This window comes from Gavialis gangeticus, unplaced genomic scaffold (assembly GCF_001723915.1).
Source record: "Gavialis gangeticus isolate Ggan-Ray unplaced genomic scaffold, GavGan_comp1, whole genome shotgun sequence".
Lineage (NCBI taxonomy): Eukaryota > Metazoa > Chordata > Crocodylia > Gavialidae > Gavialis > Gavialis gangeticus.
The window spans coordinates 13,437,587-13,452,878 of NW_017728993.1; the positions used below are offsets into that span (position 1 = coordinate 13,437,587).

At 44.3% G+C, this 15,292-nt stretch overlaps 1 long non-coding RNA gene across 5 annotated transcripts in view; it reads right to left on the reverse strand.

Annotated features, from left to right (window-relative positions):
- The window catches only part of LOC109286606, a 72,092-nt gene that overhangs the window by 9,440 nt on the left and 47,360 nt on the right, over positions 1–15,292 (reverse strand). For 2 of the 5 annotated variants that reach the window (XR_002094632.1, XR_002094634.1), the window contains exons 2-3: positions 13,527–13,774; positions 699–2,893 (exon numbers count right to left, since the gene is read on the reverse strand). This is a non-coding gene — a long non-coding RNA (uncharacterized LOC109286606). Of the gene's footprint in view, positions 1–698; positions 2,894–11,324; positions 11,524–13,526; positions 13,775–15,292 lie in introns of all 5 variants that reach the window. The other 3 variants (XR_002094635.1, XR_002094633.1, XR_002094636.1) reach the window with 3 other exon arrangements.

The following is a 15,292-nucleotide window of genomic DNA, read 5'->3' on the forward strand; positions in this document are numbered from 1 at the left end:
GGTGGCTGCCATCCTGGATGTTGTTATTCGTAAAATGTATTTCCTGTACAGATGTGATCATCGTCAGCTGATAAACCTGACTGGATGACACTGTGACAATTATGCGTAAAATGCTTCCTAAATGAATAGACCCAAGCATAATATCTGTTCATCTACCACTGTGACGCAGATATTTTGTACCGTGCCTGTTCCTTTGGTACCTAGAGTAGGTTTCACAGTATCCATTCATGTGTTCCTACCTATTGGTGTGTAGGTGAATCATTACACACAGAAGTATCCTTGGGTCTGAATGAACTGCGCTTGCATTTACTGATGGTTTTATCTGCCACAGAAATAATATTTAATGACAATACCGGACTGAGAATTTGCTGTTTGTCTGGGGATGTTGCAACTGCAAATACAATGTGTGGCCTTTTGCAAAGCACTATATTCAATGCAAATAATATTTAACGCCCCCACCCTCCAAACTTCATTCTGCCGCCTCTGACCAACTGCAACAGGATACCAGTGGGGGAGAGAAAAAACATCTTGCCCCCAGGGCTATTTATTATTTATACACCCCCGTGCCTAGATAAACTATCCCTTGAAAGAGTAGGACAAAAATAATTCTGCAATGTGGAAACAAACTACCTATTTAAAGTGATTTTACGCCTGAATGGCCTCATTATGAAAACAGTCTGCATGCAATAACTTTTTACCTTTTTGTACATTATCCAATGAACTGCTTTTTGTCACTCTCACCAGTTCTGCGCTTTCATGGAACCACCTTAGTAGAAGGCCACGGTGGTTACCTTAGAAACGTCTTCCTTCCTGGATGTTGACCCACAGTGGTTGAGGCAGCTAAAACCCAGGAGAGGCCTTGTTTAAACAGGAAAGAGCAGACAGTTTAATGGCTAGCTTTGCAGCTCTATTCCTCCACAGTTTACAGTAGTTGGGAGCAATAAAAATAATAATGAATGTTTCTTTCTTTTACAGCAAATGTTGCGTTGCTGTTTTCAGCCATGCACATTTGCAGCAGATGCAGCACTTGCAGCTTCGCAATCTATTGTCAAGCTGCTGCAGCAACAATACAGCTAACTTGCTGCTACAGGAGGAAATATTTCCCATATGTAAACGGGCTTTGTCCTTTGAACCAAATCCACATGCTGAAGCTGATAGGTTCATTAATAAGTGAATAGCACAAGGGAGGCAGTCTGAGAATCCATAAATAATGCCACTTACCACGCTCATATGTTAGCGCTATGAAATGCCTGTGCACAAAGAAAGGGCTAGTGTGTGGGCTTGTATGAGGCAGAGAGACCTGGAGGAACAAAAATCCCCATCAGGACAGACATCTATCAGAAGGCACCCTTCTATCCACAGCCCCAGGTTGCATTCGAATGCAGTTAATAAGCCCTGGTTCCTAATGGGCTGATAGCCACATTACAAATGGATCTTAGTGGCTGAAATTACTTGGCCTTCTTCTTGTTAATGCTAATGGAAACAAAAACGAGGTGGTACTCTTCCCAGCTTTGCCCACAAAATCATTTCCACCCAGGAGAGTGGTCAAAATGAGATGCCAGCAGGGCAGATGGTGCAGATTTTTTCAAATGCGGCTACATGAGCTTTCTGAGCTCCCTTGTACTCCTTGAGTTTGCTGCACCATGAGTGCAGCTTGCTTATTCCCACGGGTGGTGCTATGGTCCTGGGGCTTGATTTTCTCCCACAAATGTTTGAAGGTACCTTCCAAATGCTTTGTACCCGTGGCACTACAGGACACCACCCACTGGAAATTGTATAGTTCTCCCTCTCCTCTCTCACCTGTGGAGTGAAAGAGTTAATAAGGACAAGATGCTAAAATCACGGTAAGCGCTGGAGAAAGTTCACACCTCTCAGAGGTATTGTTCCAGGCTGCTGTCAGATTCGTCTCTGCATCCCTTCCACTTGGTTCACATTTTTGAGGTTTTCTTCACAGCCATAACAGCCAGAGACTTCAGTGTTTTTAATTGAAAGCTGAGATGCTGAAGAATAACATCGTTTCCTCCGAAAGGCGCCAGTGGAAGGCACCGCCTTGTGCCAGCTCCTTGAGTCCCCACTGAAGCATATTGAGGAGATGGGGGGAAGGAAGAGTTTGCACTAGTCTTATGATAAAACTAGCTCATGGGTACATAGCATGCACTCTTATCTGTGTTGGTACCTGTTGTTTTGTCAATAATTTTGTGGGTAAATCTGCTCATTTGCCACAATTCATAATTGAGTTACATAGAAACAAATAGGAACAAAAGGGAGAGTGGCAATTAAAAAAAAAAAAAGGCCATTAGGAATTTCTCTCTTAATGCATTGACGAGTTTAAGATTCACAGCGTGGAATTTTTTTTTTAAGCCACAAGTGAAATGAGACATAGAAACTTAATTTGTAGGACCTCCCAAGCCAAAGGATTACATATACAAATGTAAAACCTAAATGCAGGGAAGAACAGGGCAGCTGACCTAGGCTGGAGAGAGTTATGAGCTACAGGAAGAGACTGGAGGCTCTTAATGCATGCAACTTAAAAACCTTGAAATAGCTGGGGAGATTAATTGGGATGTGTCTAAGTTTTAAATGGTGTAGATAACGTCAGTGAGAGTTATTGCTGTTAGCCCTAAAAGATCATGGCCGAGGTGGAAGAATTGGAAGCTGGCGAAAACAAATGCAGGGGCTACGCATTAGGCAGCCCTTTTCCCATCAAAGGATAAGAGACGTGAAGGGTGACCTGCAGCGCCAGGCACAGTCATGAAGGCAGAGACACTGAGGTCATATCAGAAACAATTTGACTCCTGAGGAAAGCCGAGTACTCGCTACGGGTGAGTTGCGGTGGGCTCAACTGCTTTCATTCCTTTGCAGGCATCGCTCAAGTTCGAGTCGTTTAACATTTCTAATGAAACAAAAACAGACAAGGTTTAATGCTGACATGCAAGAGTCAAGTAGACTCCCGGTGACATGCATAAATTAACAGGCAGACAATTGCTCCAGAGAGCAATGGCAAACGAGTGTGTAGTAGTCGTTCCAAAGCACCACAACCAGAAACTTTGGCTGGTGATTACAGAATATACAGGTTTTTACTGAAACCAATGTAAAAGTGTGATGGCTTTAATCCCAGCTGAGGTAACATCTGTAACTCAGCAGTTTACAGCCTTCAAGTAATAAAACAATCCCAGTTTGTTTTATTGTGCGGCACTTAAGTCATCTTTCACTCAACTAAGAAGATGCCAAGTGAGGGCTTTAAATGATCGTTTTATGTGAGCAAAATTGCTCTTGGCTTGGCTGTATGGTCTTTTGCCCTGGATTTTGTGGGGCATTGTGTTCTTTTGAGAGCAACCGGCTGCTTCCTGGGCAAACATCTCTTTGCTAAATGACCATGTACCGATACAAATGTGTTTGATTAATAATAGAGGAAATGGACATTATTTGTATCAGTTATTGAAGCAGAAACCATAGGAATCTCTAAAGATAGTCACACTTTGCTGGACTGAAAACTTTCACAGATGAGTACCGCAAAGGAACAAATCCCGATGGCCACAATTTTAAAAAGCAGGAGCCTAGCTCCACACTGAAAACTTCATATTTAGGCTTCATATAACCAGCTGATGCTTTAAAGGGCTGACCACCTTAAAACTCCCTTGGAGTTTAGTAGAGGCCACTTGTGAATGTCAAGTTATTACCCAGCATGAATAAGAGTTACTGATTCTAAGAATATAATTGAATCCTTAATCCTTTACTTGCAAAATAGTTGCTTTTGCTTCCTAGAGCTGATGAGTCTCTGTGCGTTCATTCCTTAGGAAGAGAGTCAACGCAATGCCAATGGGCAGCAATGCCATTGTTCTTTGTGGCAGGCAAAGTACTTTGGGTAGATGTACTATCTTTTATTAGACCAGCTGAGTAGTTGGGAAAAAGTTCTTAGCAAGCTTTCGGGGGCAGTCACCCTTGGTCAGGCATAGGGAGTCTCTGCTGCTCTGAGACCCCAAGGAATGAGAGAAGATAAAAGTGTGGTAGGATGTCAGTGAAAATGTAAAAAGGTAGAGCTAAGCAAGACAAAAGGTAAAGCATGTGTTAACCTAAAAAGAAGCTCCACTGTCACGATTAAAATTTAGGCATGTAGCCCTTGACAAAGCACCGCATAACCCCGCTTGAAAACCACTGGTTTAGAACTAACCGATTAGGGAGGGGCATATAAGAAAGTTTGAATGACATGTGCCAAATATTACACAATACAGTGAATCCTGTGGGAACACTTTTACATCTGCCTTTTGCCATGCCTATTCCTGTCTTCTTATTTTTTAGTACTATCTAATATCCATTTCTGCTGTATTGATCAGGTGTCACTGCAAAAACGTGAGGTTTTTTTGTTATGTACATTTCAGTGATACCTTTGAAATTTGTCAGTCAAGTTATCCCAACAGCGGCTCTGGTCTCTGCCTAAGATCTCTAAGTCAAGCCAAGCCAAGAAATCACACAATGAGATGTCGTACTAGAAGTGGCTCGGCCTTCCATAGCCCTGCTGAGAATCTTCAGTATGTCTAGTGAGAATATTTGGCAGCTAGTGTTCAAGCTTCAATTTTGCAATATCCTTTACTAATAGCGCCAATATTTTTAAACCTTTCCCATGGGCACACTCCAAAATGGACATGCTTCAAAATGGAAGCATTAGCAAAAGTTTGGGTTGAGGGCTAACTTTCATCTTCAGCTATTCTAAACATAGCAAAATATATTTCGAACTGGTAAAAGCTTTCAGTTAGAAGAAACATTGAAGTATGGTCACTCTGCATTGGCCTAAGCTTCCAAAAGATGGCTGTTTTTTTAGTTTTGTGGGAAAAAGTGTAGCAATAATGTTGTTTACGGTGAGGAAAAATGAATATTTTTCAGCTATGTGCATGTGATAAATGGTTAAAATATTTTTCTCCTCTGTTTTTTTTTTTAAATTCACCTTGCAACTGAGACTAAACATGGGAAATATCAGTCCCAGGAGAGGGTCTTTTGGGAATGCTGAGTCAGTACAAACAAGGCGGTTGTAACTGAGATTCTTTTGCAATTAATAACAGCACTTGCTCCTCATTTAATGGTATTATACTACTTGTGGTGGGCTTGCCTAACTCTGCCCAGTTCCTCGGGCTTAGAAAATTGCCAAGCAATTGGTGAGGCAAACTGACCAATCAGAGATCAGCAGGAGAGGAGCCTCAGCAGTAGTCCACCCTGCCCCTATGTCGGGGCCAAGTGAGGAGCAGACCTAATTGAAGACTACACTCCACCTCCTCCCCGACTGGCCAGTCTTCAGTCTTGGGGCGGAGCCCCAAAAGTGTATATAAGAAGTTGCATGCACAGCATGTAGAGGGACAGAGAAGAAAGAAGAAGCTGGGGCTGAGGAAGAGCTGGGGAAGAGCTACCCAAGGGGTGCTTCCAGTTGCCCCGAAGAGCCCGAAGACTCCACCATCAGACAGGAGTGGCAGGCGGCCGTGTCCCCAAATCCTCGCTGCGAGAGAGCACGGCGAGCCAGTGCAGGTGTCGCTGCATGGAGGGTCTGAGAAGGACCGGGACCTTGGGAGCCACTCAAGGCAGCTCGGGTCTCCAACCCTAGCACAAGGCCGGCACCAGTGCAGACACCACTGCACACTGAGTCATTGATGGGGTGAGAGCCTTTGGAGTGGGGTGGGGAAGGGAATGGCCTAGGCCCCATTCCCCACTGCTGGGTGTGAGGGGCCATGGGCAGTGCAGTCTCCGCAGCACAGCAGTCCTGTACTGGAGCCCTGGCCCTGGGCACGCATGAGGCTGCCCTGGCCTGCAACCTGCTGAGGAGGCCAAGCCATCCAGGCATGCGAACAAGCCCCACGCCCCACGAGGAGAGCGAGACAGAACACCTGCTGCAGGAGCCGTTTGCCTAGTTGGGCATGAAACACCAGGAACCCTTGCTGGACCCCTACTTACCGGGAAGTGCGAGTTCTCGGGCTAGGGGTTTCCCACCGAGGAGGAACACAGTGGATAGCCCCATCAGAGAGGGTTCATGACAGAGAAGAAGAAACTCCTCTAGAGGAGGCGGGTATTCAGGATTGCCATATATTTTGGGGTGTTTAGTAATTGCTTGCTGCGCCTTACATTTTGCAGTGTTTATTGATTGTTTGCTGTGTTTTATATGTTGGGGTGCTTACCCATCGATTGTTGGGACATACTTAACCTCTGGGGATCTGTGGGCAAGGTTTCCTTCGTGGGTCTTGGGGACTGCTATACTTACCTGTTCTATTATTTGCTGACTTGAATATATTATATGTAAATATTTATTTTTATCACCTATCCAGTTCTTCTATCCTTTTCCCTTTTATTCTGCACCTGAATAAACCACGTACAGTAAAAGCTTTGTTATCTGGCACTCACGGGGAATGGAGGGTGCTGGATAACAAAATATGCTGGATAACTGAGCAGCCCAGACAGGCGCGTTGCCTGTTCGGGCCACCGCCTGTCCTGCCATGTCTGGGGTGTTGCCACCCCTCCTGCCACATCGCTGCCTCTCCCGCCACATTGCCGCCCCTTCCATGGGCCCTGTGGGCCCTGAGGGACAGGGAGGGGTGACCTATGCAGCCTGCTATGCCCCTGGGCCATGGGGGCTTGGCAGCACAGGCTGCTTTCCTCTGGACCGTGGGGGCTCCGCGAAACTGGAGGTGCCACAGTGGGCACTTCCAGTTTCACTTTTCTCTTACACACCCTTACAAGCTGGCATGCCGGTTAACAGAGCATGCTGGCTTGTAAGGTGCTGGTTAACACAGGTTTTGCTGTATATAGTTAAGCTACAGTATCCTCGTCTTCCTTTATAGAGACACTGGAGAAGGGGAAACTGCAAGCAAGCTGCAGTTTCCATCTCCAGCACGTACACCCTGCTGACCATCCCCTTCTATTGGAGAGGGGAGTACACACTCTGGTACACCCAGGTTACATACTAAATCAAGAGGAAAAGGCAAAGGCTGCAGCTGAGGTCAAATCAGTATTTGGGCTTTGTCAAATAATTCCATACGGTTAACTTGATGTTGGGAGCTAGATATGGACTTTCATTCCTTGGACGATCTAAGCCTGTGTCACCAGATAGTTGGCCTTGAAGCAACACACTCTCCGCCCAGGGACAGACATTCAAAAAGCCCGAGGCAGAATCTAAGTTACGTGGTTTTCTGTAAGCGGAGTAGTCTAGATCAGAACGCAACACATATTAGCCTTTTGGTGGGGATGTAGGGACAAATCTTAGACCAGGTTCTGCCATTCTGAAACCAGTCTATGCATGCCAAACTTCTGTTCTGTTCTGGGTATAGACTGGTTTCCGATCACATATACTGGTAAAAGTACAATGTCTGGACCTTGCCTCGGTGCTTCCCTCAAAAACATGGAGTAGCTGTCTTGATGGAGATTTTTACGTTCAGTTGCATAACAAGTGCTGAAAATACCTTCAAGATGGATGTTGTAAAATGGGAAGTAGAAGAGGATGACCAGAAGGAAAAGCTAGTCCAGAATAAATTTAGATGAATGTACTACTTATTATTATGAACAACAACAAAAATTTTCTATTACCACCTAAGATTATATATCAACTCCCTGGGGGTTTTTGGGAAGGAAAACCCCTGGCTGAAAGAGTGTTTAAAAAAAGGAGCAAGAAAGAAATGACTGTTTACTGTATCTGCAAGCAGGGACAGATTGAACAAACACTTAAGCTCTCATCCTGTGCTCATGACACCGGTTTAACATCTATGTGATTGCATTGCCTTCTGTGGAGGTATTCCAGTATTCATTAACTTGAATGCAAAAAGAATCTTGTTTCTCCCTTAATTTGTCGAGTCTCCATGCCATTGCACCAGTCTCCACAGGCATGTCTCCATGAGATGCTGACTGCGCAATGGCCAAATATTACTGTCCAGTAGCCTGTCGCAGCACTAACAGTCCTCACATGCTATTGCTCAGTTGTGTGATTCTAATGTGCAGTAGCATCACTTAAAATACGTGTGCCGGCACTGCTGCACAGTAAATCCAGTTACTGCACATTTATTTAGTACGTGTTTATACAAGTACTAAATAAATGCACAGCAGCGTCTCGTATAGACGCGCCCCATGTGCCTTAACATTCAGGTATGCAGTACTTGGTAAAACTGGGCCTGTAATTTCTTAAGATGTCCCTTTCCCCAATTCCCCCCATTTATGAGTCTGAATCTTTGCTTGTGGGGAAGGTGAATTCTGCAGTCACACTGAGGTTTGTTCTCCTGTGCTTGTCTTTGCCCAGAGAACTGGACTTTTGACATAAACCTGGAAGGTAGTTCAAAGCCTCCCTGCGTAAACACACATCCATTTTTTGTACTTTAGGAATAGGTAATGTAAAAGTTGAAAGGTGAAGGTTATGGCAGCTCTTGTTTATTTCACCAGGAGCCAAGAGATGGGAAACATCTGGCACTTACACACCATGTAAGTCTTAAAAACAAAGAGCCCTAGACTTTACTCTGGCTGAGCAAGCACTGGGATAAAGGCTAATGACAGGCTGCTTATTTAAAAGGATCATAATACACAACTGCCATGTAGGGAACCAGGAGCATACAAGAGTGGGAATATTAGGGTAAAATTTAGCTTTGTATTTCCAAGTTAAGGGTCAGGGCCTGACTTCAGTAACACAAGCATTCATCCCTTCACATGGTTCTTAAATAGAGCAAAAGGCCCTCTGAACTTTACCCACAGCTAGTTTGGGTTTTTTTAAATAGTCAAATACTCAAAACAGAATTCAGAAATGTTGATGATTGCTATTATGTTATTATTTCTGCAATGGCGGTAACCTCTGCATCCCCTGCATCCCAAGAAATTTGTGAGCCAAATAAGCTAGATGCCCTCTGTGTATGTGTATGTACATAGGTTTGTGTAGTGTATGTGTGTGCGCACATGCACACGTATATATATAGATATAGATATAGTTTTAGATATAGATATATAGATATAGATACATAGACATGGTGGTTGCATGTTTATATATATACTAGCTAATTGCCCATCAAGAATAATGGATTTAAGGGAGTGTTTACATGGCCCCCCAGCCCCCACTCACCCTTTGGGGCCTGCTGTGTAAAGACTCCCTCTGCTGCTGTCGCCTCCTCCTCCAGCCTCCGGTGCAGGGGCTCTATCCCTCTGCCTGCCTCCACTTCGCAGAGGGGCTTCCCCCCATCTCTCTTCCTCTCCCTACTTCCCTCCATCCCCCCCCCCGCCAGCTGTTGTCAGGGCTGGGTAGCAGGGGGGTGCCGCCACCCTGACACCCCCTTTGCTCCTCTCCTTGGTTCCCTCCCTCCCTTCCTTCCTTCCCAACAACAGCTGCCACCTTGACCCCCCTCACATTTGCCTCCCCCCGCCCCATGCCTGCCCAGGCCCATGCACCTTCCCCACCGCCTCCCTGTTCCTGCCAGCTGTTGTTGGGTCCCCCTTCCCACTCCCCTCTCTCCTTCCCTCCCTCCCTGCCATCCGGCCCTGACAACAGCCACTACCATGACCCATCCTTTGCCTGCCCCTGCCCCTCTCCCCTCCCTGCCTGCTGCCTCCTCCTCCATGCTGGCTGTTTTGGGGGACGTCGGGGACAGGCAGTGAGGAGGCGCTGCTGCTGCGACCCCCCCCTTCACCTCCAGGCAGGGAGGCACGGGGAAGCTGCACTGCTCAGGTGGCTGGGGCGTGTTTGCTGCTGCCACAGCCTTCCCCAGCAGTGGCTCAAATTTGGGCCCGTGCAGCCCGGGCCCATGCAGCGAATCGCTGCCTGGCCTCTCGGCTGTGCACGAGCAGTTGGCCAAAAGCATTATGGACAGACAGACACACAGACAGACTAAGCCCTTTATATCTATAGAATACACTGCATCTAGCATATTTGTGTGTGTGTGTCCGTACATACACACACATATAAATATGTGCGTGTGTATGTGCATATGTATTTTATATATATACATACCCTAGATGCTGTATGTATATATAAACATGCATCCCCCATGTTTGGATATATGCGTATATATATGCACACACTATACATACATGCACACATATATAGAAATAGATATAGATATAGACATACACCCAAGTCTTCAGCTGACAATGAGGTTGTAGTTTAAATAGATATGACTGTAAATGGGTGAAAGGTAAAATAGTTCCAGAAATGTAATGTGACTTGTGTGGGATCACACAGCGCGGCAGTGGCAGAATAAGGGAGAGAAAAAAATAAAACCTGACTCTCCCAGGTCCCAAGTCTAGTGTCCAAGCTGCTTCTCTTTTGTGGGACAAAGACTCAACTCCCTAGTTTCTCTTAACATATGTTACACACATCCCTGGCCACCAATATATGAGACCTAGCAGAGTTCAAGCTGTGGCTTAACTAGGATAAGGTGACCAGGACAGTCCTGACTTGTCACGGGTGGGGGAGGATCGGGGGCAGGGGAAGGACAGGGAAAGGAAAACAGCTGCTGCTGCAACCACACCATCATGCTGGCAGTGGCACCCAGTTGTTGCTGCCGCCCCTGTGTGTAGCAGCTTCCCTGGGCATCCAGCCATTTCATGCTGTCTCTGAGTTAAGCATTTTGCTGTGCTCCACTTTTACAACGCGTCTCATCTGACCTTTGAGTAGGGTTTGAACCTAGACTCTTCTTTCTCTTGAACTAAAGGATTCTCCATTTTCTGTTCAAATCAGCAGCCTTTTGAATTGAATGTACAGTGGATTAGGTGACAAGTCCATAAACAAGGAGGAGTAATAACTTCCTATACCAAGCATGTAGACCAGCTATCAGCGTGGCTCAAGCACTCACAAGGCATAATATCATCTCAAAGCAGCGATTCTGGGACATTCAGTGAGAGATTGATACTGCACGAATTTCCCTATACCGAATTAGCATGCAGCTCCATTTCTCAGAGTGACGAGCATTTGTTAACTATATGGAACATAATAGCCAGGCTGTTTCCTTAGCAATTAGATATTCATATGTACTGTATTTCTTCAGTAACAATAAAAGCATTTAATAAAAAAAAAACCCTGTTATAAACACATTATTAAGTTACATTTTTATGGTTCTTGCAGTGGGGTAAATTATTCTTGCTTTATTACTGTGTTGTAAAGCTTGAAGTTTTTTTTTTTCCCCCTGACAGTTACTGCCTGCCAACAGCGGGCCAGGTCCACACTAAACAGCAGAGCTAAAAAGATACAAATTTCATGTCTTGGAGGGGGTTATTGATGCCTCTTCATAGCAGAGGAAAAGGGACCCAAGGCAGATCAAGCAGCCATCCATCCCTACAGTTTCTGCTCAGGGGGTAACTACTAAAAGTTACTTAAAAGTTACCTTTTAAGGCTATTGAAAGAAAGTGCTGAATGGATGTAGTTACTGGACAGTGTCTCTGATCAGTGTTGCTTCTTGGTGAATAGTGCTGGCCCTCTGTGATTCCTCATACTCATGAGATATTGTGGTCTGTACAAATCTGGTCTTTTGGGCTCTATTTCAGGTCAGCCTCTCATCACTGGGACCATTAATGGCTCTTTACCTGTATAATGAGCAGATAAAGATACTTCACCTGTGGACAGGTGCCATAAGGCTGTTAGAGCCTTAGGTGGGGGGCACATTTATTTTCATTATTCCAGGAAATTGTCCACTTCTTTGCAGACAAATTTTGTTCCAGATTTGCCCTCCCAATGCAAGTTAGAGCACTAACCATGCTTCAGGATTGTAAGAGCCCTAAGGACTTCTTAGGGTGACATGTTTTATTGGACCAACTATGTCCTTTGAATAAAGTTAGACAAGCTTTTTTGACTGCAAGACATTCCTTCATCAGGGCTCTCTGAGAGATCATCATAGCGGCTACAACATCACTTTTACACTACCATCAGAACTGCAAGTTAGTACATAAATTGTTGACTAAGGCTGCACTGTATAAAGATGCAACCCATCTTATATTAATAATCCCAGCATGTAAGTTAAGCCTCAGGAATAGGTCTCTTTTAGGACAATGGGCTTGAATTTCCTCTCACTCTGTAAGACTCAGCGGAGTCAAACAGATGTAGAAGTAATGTGTGCTTGAGAGAAAAAAGAAATCCTGTCCTGGACTTTAACAAGAATGCTTGGGTCTAATTTTTAGACTATAACACGCCTTCCTTGCATACACAGGCTTGTATCTGTAATTAACTGATAATCAGCTGCTTTGTCATTGTGTTCGACTGTTGTTTAATAGTATTGAGAGAAGAGATTGGAGCTGAATTCAGCCGTAGCGCTCATACTTTGGAGTGCCTGTCTCCGTGGAAGCTGATCTTCCAGGCAAGTTCACTTGTCTGGTGCTCCAAGCAATTTATGCACACAGCATTTGGCACTGGAACAGGAAATTAAGGGCTGTAGGAAAGCAACCTTTGGCCTTTAATTCACTTTTTTAATAAAATCATTAAAAGAAACTTACTCCCTGCCAGACATTATGGGAAATTGCCTTAATGATACTTTTAAGCAAAACACATTCTCTTGAATGCATACGCGCATGGCTCATTCAATAGCTTATTTATGTGTTTGCAAGAATGAAACTGGTTTGAATGTAAAGTCAGGGTAGATATAAGCCTAGCATGAAGCTGATAAAAGCTACTGGCCAGATTTGTGTATATTATGTTTCCCCAACACATCAAGAACAGTCTAGTGCCTTCTCTTTCAACACACAGGAACAGTCGAGGAAAGAGCCACAAAGAGCACGGTTTGGGCGTCTCTGCAGTGAGCTCTGAGGACAAAATAGCTGCAGTGTCCATGCACATGGAGAGTTCATAGAAGTCTAAATCTACAGGTTATAGGAATAACAAAAACCCCAACCCCACCAGCTCAATAGCTATAAACACCACACTGTGCTTCTTAATCAGACATAACTCCCACTGATTTCAGAGTATGGCCTTGTATTCACGGGTGCCTGAGCCTACAGCTGCATGATACTTTTCTATTTAATAGTTGTTAAATACCTTTTCTTTATGAGACATTTATGTCTTATAGTTCTCACATGCAGACTTTTTTCTTGAAACAAATCTTGTTAGATATGTGGAGACAGTAAAAACAGAGAGCGTGCACTGAAAATGGGCTCTTTAAAAAAAAAGGTCCCTTCACTAAAACCTAATATGGGCCAAATCCTTTGCTCATTTATAACTATGAGATTTAAGAAGGTCAGATAGGTGCGATTTAGAGCAGAATTTGCCTTTGCATGCTTCACATCTTAAGCATTTTGCACCAGGAGGAAAGATATGCACAAGCCAATCCAGTAGGCAGGGTCTACAATCTGTACATTTTAGGCTCAGCACGTGCAGAAGCTTTTAAGTATGTACGTTGTAAAAGTAAATTTACATCATATGTCAAACAGTACACACAGATGCAAAAACCAACATTGATTCTAGCCTGAAAAAGGGTACGTATCTCTATAAAATCAGCAAGCTGTGTCCTGAATACAGATGGTTGGGCATTTTCTGACAAAGCAGCTTTTGGCTGGAAAATGCAAATTCATTAAACCGGAAATGATTTGTGGAACTGTACCTGTTTCAAGGAATTTCTGATGAGAGTTTCCAGACTCTGTGGATTGAATTAGGGTCCTCAGATTGTCCAAAGCTGAAAACCAAACCCCAGCTAGAAGTCGGACTCTGAGGGCTTCCAGTGTCCCAGCTCCATAGCGTGGATGGAGCATGGGTCAGAGCATGGTACATAGGGAGAGACAGAGTGAGAATAATGACCCGTTGGTTTGCTTTACAGCTGTGGCATTTTCCTTGTGTAAGAGAATGCTAATCCTAGAAAACATGTGAAAAACAAGTCATTTCAGAGTGTTTTCCACTGTGTTTGCAGTGATACAGTCTATTTGGGTAGAGGACAACTCTTCTTTGGCCGGGTATGTTCTCATTCTGGCCTGAGCTCCCCAGAGTTGAGTAATGAAGAGGACACCACCTACTCCCTTAGGAAAGGAGTTTTGCAAAAAGGGCCCCGCGTACCTTTCTCATGGAAGAAACTCAGTGGAAAAACTCCACATGACAGATAATATATTTACAAAGTGAGCTCTTTGTCTCGCAGTTCATTAGATCATTAGAAATCTACTGGGTGGAGGCAACTGGTTGTAAGGCCAGGTCCTTAGCTGGTCTAAATCATCTCCCATTGAACACTAAAGATATGCACTGACATCATTGGACCATCTCTGATTTTTACCAGCTTGAGTATCTGGCGCTTCAAAAGTTTTCAGCCTGTGGCACCAACAGAGTCAAACATTTACAGTGTCCATTTTCTTGACAAATTGCATGAAGCACACTGCTCCAGCTGATAACACTAAAGCACTAGTTTCTTGGGGGCTGACTTCATGCTAACTGCAATCAGCAGTGGTCGGGGACCAAGGGACAGTGGTGTAATGAGAGGTGGGTGCCTGGGGCTCCAGCCATGAGTGCCTGTTTAGAAGGGGCAGAAAAACAACAGCCACTGCAACCAGCCCAGTCCCCACTGCTGCTGCCATTCAGGACAGACCCCTTGGTTGTTACGCCTCTGCCAAAGGACATCTGAAATTCCTACTTATCTGAATCTTAGATGCCTAAACTCCCTGACAAATCTGCCCCTCCATGTTTCCAGTCTCCATGGGTGAATGGGGTGATGCTAATTCTCCGAGTCTTTCGAAGTTCTGAGGACAACTGGATCAAGGACATGGAGATGCTCAAATACTGCAGTGATAGGGCCAAGTAAATAACAAAAATAAGTCTAAGATCCCAGTCTAATGTGTCTGCTTAAGTCAATGAGACTCTGCACAAACTCAGTGCTAAGCAAGTGCATAACTATTTGCAGGATCAGAGCCAAGGAGACTAATTTTAACCACCCAGGTTGGAAAATGTTGGCCTTGAGGGTAGTTCATTAACAACGCTGATTAAGCTAATCTGAACAGATACGTCTTTATCCTAGGTGTCCAGAAGGGAATGTTTTTAAATGTAAACAGATAACGGGATACATCTCTTTTAAAGTAGGGGCAGGAATGTTCCTCCCATTCATCACTGAAAATATCAAATCCTTGCTCTCTATAAGCCATTTTCAGATAGTCCCCTAAATGAGAGCAAGCTTTGGATCACACTCTTTGTCTCTTTACTCATTTTATTTCTTTCATGGTGTCCAGTTCATACATATACATATACATATACATATACATATACATATACATATACATATACATATACGTGTGTGTGGGGGGTGTATAGCACAAGAAGTAAAAAGATATTAATAGGCCCATTTCTCATTTGTCTTCCTTACATTACTTTGGAAGTAAAAAATGCCCCTAAAAG